General features: G+C 42.5%; 1 pseudogene; it reads right to left on the bottom strand.

Moving 5' to 3' along the window:
- Nucleotides 1-3,483: 3,483 nt before the first annotated feature.
- Nucleotides 3,484-3,601, bottom strand: LOC126164270 (5S ribosomal RNA; annotated as a pseudogene).
- Nucleotides 3,602-6,119: the final 2,518 nt, after the last annotated feature.

Here is a 6,119-nt window from a genome sequence, read left to right as displayed (position 1 = left end):
TAGGAACAATGGATTATTATTTTCCCTACTGATGGTGCTGTCAGAACCGATAAAAAAATGGCTCTGAGCACTATGGGACTTAACTTCTGAGGTCATCAGTCCCTTAGAACTTAGAACTACTTAAACCTAACTAACCTAAGGACATCACACACATCCATGCCCGAGGCAGGATTCGAACCTGTGGCCGCAGCGATCGTGCGGTTCCAGAACCGATCGATTTCACTGCTTTTGACAGAGAGTGTGGCCCATTACTAAAGACTGACACAGTGCATTCACGCGTCAAGCCTGTTAACTGAAAACGGGAATATACGTCCGTCAGAACTCACACTCACAAAACCAGCACATTGTTTGGATTCCCCGTCACTGGTCAACGCAACCACGAACTAACACGAACTTGTGCTCCGCTTACCAGTTACTAACAACCATTTGCCGTGGTTCCGCTGTGTTGCCGGTTGCCAAGGGTCACGAAACCCATCTACAGGAAGAGAAAACGAAGCAATATCTGCCACAAAAATAGCCTCTAGAGCAGGCAAACGTCAACACTGTTGCCCAATTCCAAAGCTGACACACAATGTATTTGCCAATAACGGTAAATCAGTGTGCCACTGCTATCCCAGTACGTGCCTCCTGTTTCACTTCAGATGCATTCGTGTTACATTTTGTGTGGAGGTGTCAGTTAGACGTAGACGTTAGAGGCAAGAATCAGTGATTAGCCTCTGACAACACCTTGCCCTGTGTTGCAAAAAGTGATCGAACCTAGTTTTGCTACAGGAGAAAGATGAAGGTGACTGTTCCTCAGTGTAAAGTAATTGCTCGTTCCCCTTTTATTAGTGGTTACGGATACCTCTGTGAAGCATTAACTGCGTCAAACAGAGTGATTAAGCGTTCTTTAGCCTTTCACTACTTCTGCGTCCTCTACCACATCACGCTTTTCCAAGCACTTAGGAGTGAACTGTGGAGCAGTCTTCTAGATGTAGATTTAGATGTAGTTTCGCGAGATGTATAAGGGAGGAAGTAATATATTGCTTGGCTACTCTCGAAAGTTGCGATATCGAAATTCTAACATAAAATCTCTTCATGATGCACAACATCTCGCTTGCAGCGTCTGCCACTGGATATTGATGCTCATATCCGCAACGTTCTCGCTTTTACTAAATGAACCAGTGATGAACCGCGCTAGTCTTCTTCGAACTTCTCTATCTCGTCCTTAATCTACGCGAGGGAAGATCATACGTGCAAACCCACGCAACTACTGGATCCATCAACTCAAAGGTTGATTTGAACTCTAAGACGTTTTTCCAAGGCGTCTCCGTATTGCATGTTGTTGTACAGCTTTGTTTTCAGTTTGTAGCGACGGTTCAATCCCGCGTCCGGCCATCCTGATTTAGGTTTTCCGTGATTTCCCTAAATCACTCCAGGCAAATGCCGGGATGGTTCCTCTGAAAGGGCACGGCCGACTTCCTTCCCCATACTTCCCTAATCCGATGAGACCGATGACCACGCTGTCCGGTCTCTTTCCCCAAACCAACCAACAATCAGTTTGTAGTTCTAGCCTACCACGGAATCCAAACGTTGGTGCAACTTGATATTTTCGGATAGAGAAAGCATCGCCAGAGGTGAGAGTCATGTTTAGTGGTAGAAAAAAAACTGAGTGCCTACAGGGGATCGATAGCAGAACCTTTGTACTTTTAAATTGGCACTTTACCGTCCTGGCATATTTTGTGTATAGCTCACATGGTTCAAATGGCTCTGAGCGCTATGGGACTTAACATCTGAGGTCATCAGTCCCCTAGAACTTAGAACTACTTAAACCTAACTAACCTAAGGACATCACACACACCCATGCCGGAGGCAGAATTCGAACCTGCGACCGTAGTAGTCGCGCGGTCCCGGACTGAAGCGCCTAGAACCGCTCGGCCACCACGTCCGGCTGTGTATAGCAGTTTAAGTTTTCTGAACGTGAATGGGAAGTCAATCGCGCTGCCAACCCTTACCCTACCAATTACACCAACCCCATACAGAAACATCAGAAGTAAAAATCGCCGTACACTTAAAAGGACGTTCTCTACCCTATGGCTTACTTGTTGCTTTGAGATAATCCAGTCGCCTGTGTGCATGACTCAGTGCTGCGCGGAGTGACCGCGCGGTGTGAGGCGTCATGTCACGGATTGCTCGGCCCTTCCCGCCGGCGGTTCGAATCCTCCCTCGGGCATGGGTGTGTTTGTTGTTCTTAGCATAAGCTAGTTTAAGTAGTGTGTAAGTCTAGGGACCTATGACCTCAGCAGTTTGGTTCCTTAGGAATTCACATACACACAAACACACACACACACACACACACACACACACACACACACACATGAGTCAGTTATCACTCTTTCGTTTTACAGAATTCGATTAAAATTCGTTCGGTGGAATTTCCGCTATCAGGAGGTGCAGAAGACATATCTGCAACGGTTTAATTTGATGTAGCTTTTCTGTGGAATTACTTCATTGGAATTCTACTCTGCCACCATTGCCACTGTCACGCACATCTCTCTCTCTCTGACTCTCTCTCTCTCTCTCTCTCTCTCTCTCTCTCTCACACACACACACACACACACACACACACACACACACACACACACACACGCATACAAACACACAAAAACACAAATTTTTATGTTTTTTAATTCAAAATACAACACTTTTTTGAGGTAGGTAGAGTTATTCCGATGTAGCACACAGCAACTTGATGTTCCCCTGCTGTAGAGGTTATTTTTGTGGGGGGAGATTACTTTCTCTTCTCTTTCTGTGGATATTCTCATAGTCACAGGCCTAACTGTCAGACCACCACTGCAGTGATGTGTCCCTTTTCTAAGAAGAACGACAAATGACCCACTAACGGTGATGGGTAGTGTGTATATAGACTGGTCAGAGTTGGTAAATTACAGAAAACTGTAATAGACGACGCAATAATGGCTAACTATGAATTTGATGGTACATCAATATATTACGTCTTCTCGTCATTTTTCCCAAATTTTTACTTGCCTGAGGTCGACCCTGCGTTAACGAGTTTGACATCAAGCGACGAAGCATGTACTTTCCACCGACTGTTTCTCCTTAGTAATCATGTCGTTCCACGTTCACGGGCCGAAAGGCCATTCTGAATGGTTTCCTGGTGCTTCTGAAATCACTAAAATGTCTGTGTAGTTTTTTCAGCAGTGTCACGGTCTAGTCTTTCTGCCATATTGAAGGACTTTGTTAGAGGATCTATATACTGCTAAATTTTACTTAACTCCGTCGGAACAGACCTTGGAACGCCCAACGGTACCGACCGGCCGCCGTGTCTTCCTCAGCCCACAGGCGTCACTGTATGCGGAAATGGAGGGGCATGTGGTCAGCACACCGCTCTCCCGGCCGTATGTCAGTTTACGAGACCAGAGTCGCTACATCTCAACCAAGTAGCTCGTCAGTTTGCCTCACAAGGGCTGAGTGGACCACACTTGCCAACAGCGCTCGGCTGACTGGATGGTCACCCATCCAAGTGCTATCCCAGTCCGACAGTGCTTAACTTCGGTGGTCTGACGGGAACCGGTGTTACCATTGGGGCAAGGCCGTTGGCAACTATATACTACTACAGTATGTAAAATAACACGAAGCGACAACAAACTGCGAAGGCGACCGTGAAATTTTATGACTGGTAATGTTGCTAATTTAACATACTTCACATATTCTCGAGAGTTACTTTTTTCTGTTCTCTGCTTCGGGGAAATGGGAAGGGGTTTGCATATTTACCCAGCGCCTGATCAACTGAGAGTCGAAATTATTACAAGTGAGAGTCTGGTAATGTGATTAATATAACATGTTTCACGTATTCTTGAGATTGCATTTATACTGTACTCTGCTTCCGGAAATGGGAAAGGGTTTTGTACACTTATCAAGCTCCAGATCAACTGGAAGTTGAATTGGTTATAAGTGAAGGACCTTGTGACTATGTATTAGTATTTCACACCCAGTCCGTAACGAGATTTCGAAAAACTGGCACGTATTCAGGACTGGTTAAAATCTCACGTACATAAATTAAACGAAGAATTAAGTCATTTATCAAACGGTTTTCCCTGAAATGGTATACATACTACGGATATACTGTTTATGTCAATGAAAAGGAAACAATAACAACAAAGAATGCAGGAGGTAGTCATCTGTCACCCTCTCGATGATGCCCTTTCATTTTCAAATCGTCACACAAATGTGGCTTCAATATCATTCTGTTCTTGAACTCACGAAGTCTTCTTGAATTAATCATGACTGTTACTGCACGAAAGGGAAGAATTTGTAAGTGCAGAATGAGCTTTTGTTAAATAGAACTGAGTATTGCACTTGAAGTTCAAGGTTCGATTTTGAGCGCCCAGTCCATTGTGACTCTATCGTACAGCATTGGAATCCAGTTTATATTTAACCTATTGTCGTCCATGTTCGATTGTGGTTTGCAAGCTGCGACTGTTTATGTAGAAAGATAAATCAAAACAGTTATCTGTGTCAGTCAGTTTTATTTTCTCCCACTATACGTGTAAGGATGTATACCCTCATGAAACATACAGATATCATGTGATTATAAAAGTATTTAAATCTTTACAATCTTTTCGCTTAAATATTACAAAAAAAACTTATAATACTTCATTTCCGGTAAGTCAGTAAGCTACACTACAATTTTGTTTCCTGGATGTGTCTAGTTGTCCGTTGTGAACTTTCGTTTCGCTACAAATAAAGATACAATTTGTCAGTTGTTATCGTAAAGTGGCAATGAAATGATCATTTTAAACGGTAATAGAGCTGCTAAAAAGATTTTCTAATGGAAACAACGCCGAGGGTAGTTAGCAATGTCTTATACATTTTCATCTTAAATAGCACAGAAATACGAAACATCAAATCAAATCCGTCTAAAAATTGTTAAGTCGTAGGACTACAGTAGCTTGTAAGTCAAAGAGCATTACCACTTTCATTGCGAATCAGAGATACAGATAAATTGTAAGTTAAACAAGTGTGTAAATCTATACAACCTGTTCCCTTAAACAGATCAGTATTACTAAATAACTGCTAAATCTAAATTTACACCTATTTATTTTTTAATGAGTCATGAGTCGGTAGATCACGCTTTCACGATTCAAGTCATTACAGAAGGCAGTAAAAGCTACTGTGTATAATATCGACGTAGCTCTCTTTGCGTCTACCAGCACTGATTAAAAACAGCAAGGCACTTTGTGAGATAGTTAGCGTACTAAGTGAATACTGCAACCTACAGGACGAACGCTTAAAGCCGGTCCAACCATCCGTTTTAATTATTCCCTTGATTTCATCATCATGCTGAATTATTGCTCTCGAGCTTGATTCAAAACATGGGCAGTGTGTCTTCTACAATGACGTCATCAACGATACAAAGTGATGTTTTCTTCGTTTTTTGTTTGTTCTTTCTTTAGTGCAATTTGTCCGTCGTTATGAGTCCAACCATCGCACATACAGAGCTACAAGTTTCACACAATCCCTACTACAGAGGGTGTCCCAGACGGTATGGTAAATATTCAGAAATATTTCAGGAACGATCATTCGAAGCAAAAAAAATCTAGTAAACATGGATTCTAAAATGCATACGCTAAGAGCTATTCGTACTTCTTCATGCTCGATACGGTGAAGCAAAACTCTTCTGCCACATGCTCCTTGCTTTTGATATTTTGAGAGTTGGTGTTACGGACCAAAACAAGAAAAAGTTCAGTAAAAATGGATCATAAAGTGCATACCTTACGAGCATTGTTCATCTTTGCTACTGAACACGCGCTCATAGGTCTTAAGGTAAGCATCTTAGTGCCCATGTTTACTAGACAATTTTTTCTCGTTTTGGTCCATACTAACTCCTCTCAAAATATGGAAAGCAAAGAGCTTACAATAGAAGAGATTTTTTACACAGCATCGAAGATGAAGACGCGCCCGTTGCTATTATGGTACGCCTTTTACAGCCCATGTTTACTAGACTATTTTGGTTCGAATGATTATTCCTGGATAACGATTATCTTTGAATAATGACCATTCCTAATAGCAGTTCAGACCGGACGAGGATGGCATACTCAAAGGGACGGTCCTGGAAT

This window comes from Schistocerca cancellata, chromosome 2 (assembly GCF_023864275.1).
Source record: "Schistocerca cancellata isolate TAMUIC-IGC-003103 chromosome 2, iqSchCanc2.1, whole genome shotgun sequence".
Lineage (NCBI taxonomy): Eukaryota > Metazoa > Arthropoda > Insecta > Orthoptera > Acrididae > Schistocerca > Schistocerca cancellata.
Note: the sequence above shows the minus strand (reverse complement) of the source record. Positions and strands in the feature narration are given on the sequence as shown.